The 10,553-nt window shown below is 37.7% G+C and overlaps 1 pseudogene; it reads left to right on the top strand.

Annotated features, from left to right (window-relative positions):
* Nucleotides 1-4,211: 4,211 nt before the first annotated feature.
* The window catches only part of LOC145798278 (putative glutathione S-transferase parC), a 33,586-nt pseudogene continuing 27,244 nt past the window's right edge, over nucleotides 4,212-10,553 (top strand).

Below are 10,553 nucleotides of genomic sequence, written 5' to 3'. Positions count from 1 at the left end.
CAGGCTTATCTTCTAAAGTAATTTCAGGCGTCCAGGGGACTTTTGGTATTTTGGACCCCGAGGTCGTCGCAGACGATGACCTCGGCTTCTTTGATTGTGTGGACTCTGATGGCTATGTCTCAGCAGACCTTTTTTTGGGAAAGGAAGCTATCTTCTCACTCCCTGCCAATTGAGAAATTGTCAGGGTATCCTCAGCTTCAACTTCAGTGGCTTTAGCCTTTGGCTGGGCTTTCTTGGTTCGTTTCGGCTTTGGTGGGGGCAAGGTTTGCGTTGGCTGAGCATCGACGTCAACAGGGAGATCGGCAAGGAGGTCTTGAGCAACGGGCTTTGGGCGACCCATCTCAGTAGTTTTAACAAGTCTGCGCCGACGTTTTCATTTTTGTATTGGGACCAAGTATAGGGCCGAAGTAGATGGTTGATTGGTTGGGTCAGATGTTGACTCTTGATCTGTTCGTGATATAGAGGCGGTTTGAGTTGTGGCAGTAGGAGGAGAAAGGCTTTTCTTTTTTCTTTTGGGGACGTCCGGCAAAATCGATTTGTATGTAGGAATAAAGTTGAGAAGAAGAGGTGCTTTTCTTTTGTGAACTGGCAAATCTAGGAGTTTTTTCAGGCCCTTACTAGGAACGTAAGATTGGCGGAAGTTTTTCGCTGGCTTGCGAACGTCTGCAAGAAGAAACAGACATTAGAAACAGATAAAAGATTGAAGACTTGAACAGAAACAACTAAGTATTGACACTGGGCTCTTACTCTTGCCCTTTTTAACTGATCGGGGAAGAGGGTAGAGATGGGCGTCCTCGTCTGCGCCAAACTCCCAATTTCCCGAAGCAATAACATAATCATCTCCAGCCCCCTTGCTGGAGTCTGGGAGGTCGGCTACGATTTTGAATTCAGTGGACCTCGGCTTAAGATAATAAACGAAGCCTTTTTCCTTCAGATTAAGGGCGCATATGGTATAACAGTATTAGATGTCGGCAAGGGTGATCCTAACGTTCTCTTGCCTAGCTAAGGCGATAATACCAAAAATCACTCGACAAGAATTGATTTCCAGTTGCATGGGGTTCAACTTATAATAATGGAGGATCTCGCGAAACAGAATGTTGAGTGGGAGCCGGAGTCCGCACTCAGTAAAAGCTACAATGGGAAGGGGCATGGCGTTTTCTGTAGGCATGATGGAGTCATCATCCCCAGCAAGTCTCAGGTGGACATCGACAGGGATGGAGAACTCCTACCTAAAGTACTCAAGTTTGGTCGGGGTATCTACCCTGTGCCTCCACATACCCATAACGTCGGCCTAAAGTCAGAGGGCTAGGTTTCAGAAAGAAGATGCTCTTAAGGGGTTATCGGGACCTCGGCGAAACCCTAGGTATATGCTGGTAAGGATTGTTTCAGTTTTTCCTAAGAATTGATAGGTTCTATAGACAAATCCCAAACCTAAATCTATAAAGGCAAAGATTGAAAGCAAAAACTGAAGGCAGAGATCTGGAAAACAACACAGGAAACAAGAAACCAAAACGCAGTTTTAGAATGAAGAACATAAGTGGGGTTCTCAAAAGCATAAAGAAAACAAGAACTACAGGGCCAAGAACAGTGGCAAAAATGCAAGAAGTAGTGAACAATAAATATGATTCACGGAATTAACAGTTTAAACAGAACAGTAATGGCAGCAAGAAGATAGAAGAACATCAGTAAACTGAATACATAAAGAATAGTGGCTTACCAAAGAAATTGAAGTCGGAATGAAGTTCGCCGAAGACAGACGACGGTTACAGGAGTGACAAAGTAACGAGAGCCTCATCAGAGAGACGAATAAAGTTGCAGAGCTTGGAGCTTGAAACAATGGCGGATTCGAGAGAAAAAGTTTTAGAGAGAGAAAAAAGCAAGAGAACTCAGATGCAAAAGTGAAGAGATGAAAGAAAGGGGAAAGATTTTGTCAAAAAATGAAAACGACGGCAAAAGCAATCAATACGCCTAAAAGAGCGCATACGTCAGACGGCGCATGTGAAGAAGAGATGACTTATGGGCGCGTCACAAGCACGAGCCAGTAAGAAAGAAATGCGTGATTGAAACGGTTGAGTTGAACTGCATGACAGCTCATGCGCGTAAAAAGTTCCTTAAAAATCTTTGATTTTTTAGGGAAAGCATGTCGGCCAGAAATGAATGATCTCGGCTGTCAAGTCTTAAGCCAATTTACTGGAAGAAAATACAGATATAGGTTCCATCACCTCAGAATGCCGAGGTAATAGAACCTAGGGGCAGTTGTGGGGATGTATTTCCTGAATACCAACACGTGGCAAGGTGACGCCGACGTGTCAGCCGAAGTGCCACGTGTTCTGGTTGTGACGCCGAGGTTATCTTGGCGAGGCCGAGGTTATCTCCGAAGATATCAGAATCCGAGATAAGCGGATAATAGATAAGGGGCAAGAGTCCTAGAGTAAAGAGAAGACTTTGCTAAGATAAGGATAAAGCTCTTAGAGAGTTTATTTTTATCTCTTGAGAAATCCAAAGTAAGCACTGAATGGGAGTCCATAGAAGTCAGGCTTCTAGTGGGACTAGGATTGAGTAAACTATAAAAGGGAGGCACCCCCGTGGGTCTAAGGTACGCAGTTTTATGCTTTGAGTAGTGAGTTTAGCACTTGATTATCTTTGAGAGATATACTGACTTGATCGTCAGAGTGCCCCCGAGTGGAAGAGCCACCGCCAGAGCCTTTTCTTTCTGTTACAGGTTTGCTGAAGCCATCTATTCTGCCAGTGCTCCCCAGCTGATTACTAGGCGGGTAGTGTGGTCAGAAAATCACCCACACACCATTTATAATCAAATAAAAAATTCTTAGAATCTAATTTTGTCACTGTGTGAGGTCTAAAAAGAGTTTTTCTAAAGATCGCAAAGAAAGATTTTTAAAATCTAATTTTGTCAACTTCGGCCAACAATGATTGGGAAAAAAAATTGCCTTATATTAAAAAAGAGTAATGCTATACATAAATAGAAAAAAAAAATTACAAAATAGTGCGACTTAATTAGAATCTTTGAATTTAAAACAATATCTATTAAGATAGAACTTAATTTTCTGTACTATAATTTTTTTTTGGGTAAGATATAATTTTTTCCTATAAGATATGTACTTGAGCACTTGGACATAATTATATATATATTTTTTTTAGATGAGAAAGTAGAAGACTTAATATATTGCACATCCGATAATAAGTCGTCAAATAACGTATATCGGAGAACAAAATAGATCCCAACAGGGATAAAGAGAACCTCCATGTAGAAATGATACAAGTCTCTATATAGGGAGAAAAAAAAAATCTTCACATAGGGAGGAGAAAACCTCCATGAATGGAGGAAATATCTACATAAAGAGATATCATTGCAACACAAAAAAAACAAAAATAAATAAAACGACAATGATCACTATCAAACAAACAATACCCATCACATTCACGATCTGTCCATCATTGCAATTGATAACTTTGGTATCTTAATCCCCACCTTTACGTTACAAAATAAAACATTATGGATGAGATGATTGCCTAACATATAACAACGCATTTAATAGTATTGAATCTTGATCCTGAATCAAATCTGAGATTAGATCTCAGAGGACATAATCATAGTTTGAGTTGTGTTAAAAACAAATTGTTATATAAACCAAAAAAATCAATAAAAAGAATGTACAAAATGATGGGACACACTTAGAGTTTTTAATTTTAATATAAAATATCCATTAAAAAAGGATGTCATCAATATATCGTTTTTATAGGATTTTTTTTTAATAAGTTTTCTTTAATATATAATTTTTCTATAAAAAATTGTAGTTGAGCATTTCGAGGAGTAATATGTTATTACAAACATGACCTCCAAGAAATATGAGAGCGATGTGAGTTCTACTGGATCCATAACCCTTTCACATATTTTGAAGAAGCACACATTTGTTATCTAGCAATTTGAGCAGATAATATCGAGTTTGGACGGGTCTAGACAGCTCTTTGTACAACTTGAGCTGATTTTGAATAATCTCTCCACTCGCCCAAACTTGCACGAATTGCACCCCTAATTTCTGCTTACAATTTTGCTAACAGCCCAATGGGTCTATAAAGGTTGTTGAACAAGTTTGGATGCAGAGGTCCCTCAAATGTTTTTTGCTTTTTAGATGGTGGTCCCTCAAATGTAATAAAGATCAATCATGATGCACACTATGTAGAGTGTAAAAATGGCTTACGGCTTGTGGCTAGCTGGAAGCCCACTCGTAGCCCGGGGTGGGTCCGACCTGATTAGGCTCGGTTAGGTCCAAGCCTGAGCCCAGCCCAGGACCATCATTTTGAAGCCTGTCCCGACCCGTCCCATGGGGTCGTCCCGCTTAAGGCCTACTCAAGGCCTGACTCACTCGAGGTCCAGTGTCATTTTTGATGTAAAAAAATAAAATTTTGGTGAAAAAAATAGAAAAAAAAATTGTTCAAGCCCGAACCAAGGCCCAGGCCCGAATACCCCATGGGCCTGGGCCTAATTTTTTGGCCCGGTCCGAATTTTGGAGGGAGCCCGCGAGGCTCGACAAGGGCCAGCCCAAGATCGAGCCCAGGTGGGCCCAGTTAGGCCAAATTTACACCCCTAACGCTATGACTGTCCTCCTGAACATAGTAGAAAAATGGCAAATGGCATCTAAAATTCTATGACATACTTTCAATTGCCATTAAGATTTTTTTCTTATAAATACTCGCTCCAATCTCCTCTCTTTGGCATTTAAACAAACACCTGAAATATAATTCACTAAACATACCTTCAATCTTTGATATCATATTAATAGCGGACCAACTCATTCTTTTAGGCTCATGGGTTAGCCCTTTTGCGACAAGGGTGAGAATTGCCTTTGTCGAGAAAGGGGTAGTAGACTATGAGTCTAGAAAAGAAGACCTGATCAACAAGAGCCCACTGCTCCTCAAGTTGAACCATGTTCACAAGCTAATCCTTGTGCTGATCCATAACGGGAAACCCTTGTGCGAGTCACTCATCATTGTTGAGTACAACGATGAAGTCTGGAATCACAAATCTCCATTGTTGCCTTATGCTCCTCACCACCGATCCCCACCATCGATCCCATGCCAGGTTCTGGGCTGATTATGTTGACAAGAAGGTGAGACAACACTTGGTTTTTTGTTGTCACATTTAACTTAAATTTATTTTAATTGTCGTTAAAATTATGCAAACATTTTAGTTTTTGTATTTATTATTAGCTCAAAAAGTTCAATGTAATCTTATGTTTCAAGATTCCTATCATATTGTGTGATTGAGAGTGCATTATAGACACGTACATTTACATATGCTATTGGCTTTGTTTGGGAAATGGTGCAATAGGCTATTGTAGCCTCTTTTTTGAAAATAGCCAAAACGCCTCCAGTTGTTGAGGCGGTGTACAACTAGGCTGCACTATAAGGTGAAATTACTGTTTTACCCTTTGAATGTTTGAACTTGTCATAACTTTTCAATCCAACTGTCATAACTCTTGAACCCATCTTCCATCATCTCTCACATCTCTCACTTACCGACTGAAGAAAGAAGACTCTCTATCACAGATCTCTCTCTGACGGATATCTCTTTGGCAGAGCTCTCCATTCCAGACGATGTGATCGATGGATCTTTCTCCATCAACACACAAACATTTATTTTCTTGTTGGAACAGTACATGGACACATTTAGGGGCAGTTTGGTAATTTCATATGAAAACATCATTTCAAACACGTTTCCTAATACAACCATTCAAAAAAAATTTAACCCATCTTCCCAAACACACAAATTAAAATAGCCTACTAAAATAGTCAAAAAGTCAAAAAATCTAAAAAATAGCAACTTCCCAAACAAGGCCATTATTCTACAGATATTGTGACAACCCTCACCACTGATTACTGCTAAACTGTGACTGAACATGATAAGTAACTGATTAGGATGAAATCCTAAACTGATTGCATGAATGTGTTATGTTAAATGCATTTCTATCTGTTCGCCATTGATTTATCTGTTCATGTTTTAAGTTTCGAACTGTAAATTGAAGGCCTTATCGGCGGCCGAATCCGGAATTGATTAGTGTTTTGTGTTAATTAGAATTAATGTGATTTTATGGTATGTTTAGTTGAAATTTGATTTGGTATGATTAAATTGTATTAAATAATGTTAAATTACATTTGTTGGCTTATTTACCAAAATGCCATTAAGTGGACTTTGCTAGACCAATTGTTTAGTCTTGATTTACATGTGTTGACATAACATTTCTTCCGCCCTTTCCTTGAGCCAAAACCGACTAAGGAGAGAGAGAGTTAGGAGAGCTTTGGTTTCAACAAGTTTTGCTTGGAAAATTAGAAGAATTGAAGAGTAGATTGCATAATTGAACTTCTAGACTTGAAATTGAGGACATAAGGTAGGATATTCATCTTCTTGATTATGAATTCTAGTTGTACCTTGCATGGTTAATGAGTCTTTAGTGATCTAAGTCTAGAATTGGTTCTAACATCTTGAATTGAAGCTTAAATCATGCATGCATATATACATTGATGAGTTTTGAGGTTGTTTTCATAGAATCCTCACATGCATGTCCATATTCTAGCTTTGGTCCATGAATTCATCATGTTTTTAAAAGGATTGGCTCATTTGTTCTTGTATTAGAAGCTTTGAAGTTGATTAAATTCATGCATGTTGCATGTACATCATGTTCTTGAAGTTTTGTTTGGAAATAGGTTCAATTGAACTACCTTTGGGCTTTGATTTTGCAAATTGATCTTTGAAACATGTCATATTATGAGTTTTAAAGTGTTTTCCAGAAAATTAGCCCAAAAGGATCGAATTTGATGCTTTAAATGTTGAGTTTCATGCTTGGAGACAAATCTGGTAATTCCAGATTTTGGACCCACGCTTGAGCGAGGAACTTCACGCTCGAGCGTACACTCTAGGTTCACACAGTCCGCTCGAGCAGGGAAAGTAACGCTCGAGCGTGAAATGCGTGTATCCAGTACTTTGCATGTGTTTACAGTCCGCTCGAGCGAGGGAATGCACGCTCGAGCGAGGACTTGTGTCTCACGCTCGAGCGGGGGTCGAGCGCCCATCGAGCGTGAATTTCATGCATTCAGTACTTTTGCAGTCCACTCGAGCGGAGCTCCTTTGTCTGCATGTCCGCTCGAGCATAGGAAGCCACGCTCGAGCGAGACCCCTGTTTTCTGAAAATTCTGAAAAGTGTTTCAAAGTGCATCTTTGCATCCTCATTCCATCCTAGGCATTTCTAGGCCTAGTTTAAGGCATCTTAGTGAGGATAATGCTATAGAACCACACCGAGTCAAGATAGGGACTAAGTTATTGTTTTCCAAACGTGCAACTTAGTGTGTGTTCATCCTGTAACTGTGTAGGGTTGGCATCCGAGGACGCACACTAGCCTATCTGTAGCCTAGAACTCTGTGAGTAACAATGTTGTAAAGATATATTCAATCATGAATATTTTCTGAATAATCAACTGTACTGCTTTCTGAAATGATATTTCTTACTAAATGAATGCTTGTCCTATTTGCGAACTGTATTCGTGGCATCCATAGCAATTTACTGTTACTGTACTGTACTGCCATTGTCACAGAGATCTCTGTCGGTTCCCATGTTTGGAACCACTACTGTTTACTGATATGATGGCCATCAATTGACTGTTCGGTCTGTTAAGACCTACTATACTATTTGCTATTGGATGTACCACTTATGACTGCTATGATCGAATAACTGATATACTGTTCAATCGACTGTTTTAAATACTAGAAGGACATTCATTCCTAACATCTTTACGCATATGTTATTCACTGGGGTTTAGCTTACTGTTTATATATATGTAGGTGTCCAAGCACCGGATCGGAGCTAGGAGCGTTGGGTTAAACTCCCTTTTTGTCAAGCCAACCAACGTGCCTCACTGCGAGGTTCCAAGTGTGTCCAAGCCAAGGCTGCTTCGGGGTGTTTTAGATTCTCCCTTCCTGTCTCTGTTTTGTATAGACTGTATAGACTTGTACTGTACTGTTATGGTAGGGATTTGGTCCCTAACCTGAATGCTTGTATATATATATGTATAAACTGTTTTGGTTCTGAATGTGAATATGTATGAAAAGTCTTTTTGCATACAGAATGTCACAGCTCATTGGACATATTTTAATTGCTGTTTTGGCTTCCGCCAGCCCCTGTACTCTGTATTACTGTTATTACTGTTAAGCAAGCCTTCGGTAATCACGAATTACTGACCGGTTACGGTGCTAAACCCATAGGGACGAATTTGGGTCGTGACAGATATATAGCCTTGGGAGGCCGCTAATGTTAGCCACAGGTAAAGCCCAAGAAGCTGCAAAGAATGACCTCATAGGATGCTTTAAGGTGTTGGAAGAAGAGCTTGAAGACAAGCCTTACTTTGGGGGTGAGATCTTTGGGATTGTGGATGTGGCACTCATCCCATATTACAGCTATTTCTATACATATGAGCAGTGTGGCAAATTCAGCATAGTGGTAAGAGTGTCATAAACTTGTTGCTTGGGCTCATAGGTGCGTGGAAACGGAGAGCGTGTCCAAGTCACTTCCTGATCAACACAGGGTCTATAAGTTCAAAAAGATGCTTGAGGCTCAGTAAATCTTCAGAAGAATGTTTGCTTGGAGACATAAAAATTATATCATATTGTAATGGTCTTTTATACTTGATTCTCCTTGGTCAGTTTTAGTGTTGGAGGTGGGACCACTTCGTTGAACAAATTAATAGGAAGGTGTAAATTTATATTTTGAACTATTTTGTAATTTCTCTTTTATAATTAAGTTCTTATCTTTGCCACACACACAAAAAATAAATAAATAAAATTAAGGGCCCTCTTTCTTTCTCTTCCTCATCCTCAGTCATGTCATATGATTTATTACTTTAATCGTGTGGTACAAAATGTTTGAGACAAGAGAACAGAAACAGTATAATCACATTTTTATATTAACTTAGTTGCACCTAAATAAATATTAAAAAATATAAAAATATAATGGATTTTTTATATTTTAAAAATTCACAAATATTTTATTTTTTAGGTGTATTTAAGTAAGGTGTTTCTAAAAAGTAAAAAATAATAATTAATTTTTTAAAAAAATGTTCAATAAAGATAACAAAATACAAAAATAAAAAGTTCAAAAACTTAAAAATTGTATTTAAGAACTCAAAATCAAATAAAATTCTGGAAAAAAAAAATACACTAACGAAAAATATGTGGACGCTTTTGCATATCGATGTGTACCTTGACTACTTCAGTGACTTGAGCCAATTTCATTTTTATTGTTTCTTGTTTATTGTCTATTGTCTATGTTAGATGTGTGTATGTCTTTTGTGGGTTGTGGATAGTCTTTAAAAACAATTACACAGCAAATATAATTTAAAAAATAGATGATCCAATTTTTAAGTTAAATATGATTTAAATATGTTGTCATTGATATTTGATTAATTTAATTTTTTTAATAAAAAATTTATTTAAAATGCACTAAACATTATGGGAATTTTCTTTTTTTTAAGGTCTTGATATTAAGATTTTATAAGATAAATGATATACAATATTTTCATAGTAGTTAAGATCCCTTAACATTTTCACATAGAAAATTCGACTCAGAGAAATTTTGCCCCGAGTTAGAGAAATTTTAATTTTCATAGGGAAATTTGTGAAAATTGAAATTTCTCCAAGTTGGGGCCGAAGTTTTTCTGAATCGGATAAAATTTTTCTGAGTCAGGTAAAATTTCTCTGAGTCGAATTTTCTCTACGAAAATGTTTAGGGATTTAGCTAATAAAAAAAAAATCATTTACCCACTACAACAAAATGCACCTTTAGCGACCAAAATTGGCGACTAAAAAAAATTTAGTTGCCAAAAGCTGTAGAATTGGCGACCAAAATTTTTTTTAGTCAGCAAAAGTACAATATTTAGCTACTAATTGTTTTTGTCGGGGTATATTGATTATTAGCGACTAAAACAAAATTTACTCACTAAAAATACCAGAATTGGCGACAAAAAAAATATTTTAGTCGCCGAATGTAAATTAAAAAATTATTTTTTATCTTTGGCGACCAAAAGTTTGGTCTCCAAAAACATATTTTCAACGACAAAAAAATATGTTAGTCGCCGTATATTGAGTTTTGGCTACCAAAACTATTTAGTCGCCGAATGTAAAATAATTTTTTTTTTTTTTATCTTTGGCAACCAAATTTTGGGTTGCCAAAAACATATTTTCAACGACAAAAAAAAATATTTTAGTCATCGTATATAGAGTTTTGGCTACCAAAACTATTCAACAAAGGGGCTGGGAATCAAACAAACTTATTCCAATCATATTCAACAAAAGGGCTGGGAATCAAACAAACTTATTCCAATCACCTTCAATTCCATCCATCCATCAAACCTGCTAGTGGTGGTAATCCAAAATTTTTCGTTCCCACACCAGTATCTTCTAGTGAACAGACATTTGATACTATAACAGATAGTACACAAGAAACTACATCAATTACTAAAAATTTCTCAAATTCCACTGCCAACAAC

The sequence above is a fragment of the Camellia sinensis genome, chromosome 8 (genome assembly GCF_055761805.1).
Source record: "Camellia sinensis isolate YWXY chromosome 8, ASM5576180v1, whole genome shotgun sequence".
Taxonomy (NCBI): domain Eukaryota; kingdom Viridiplantae; phylum Streptophyta; class Magnoliopsida; order Ericales; family Theaceae; genus Camellia; species Camellia sinensis.
The sequence above is the reverse complement of the archived record's forward strand: the minus strand, read 5'-3'. Positions and strand labels throughout refer to the sequence as shown.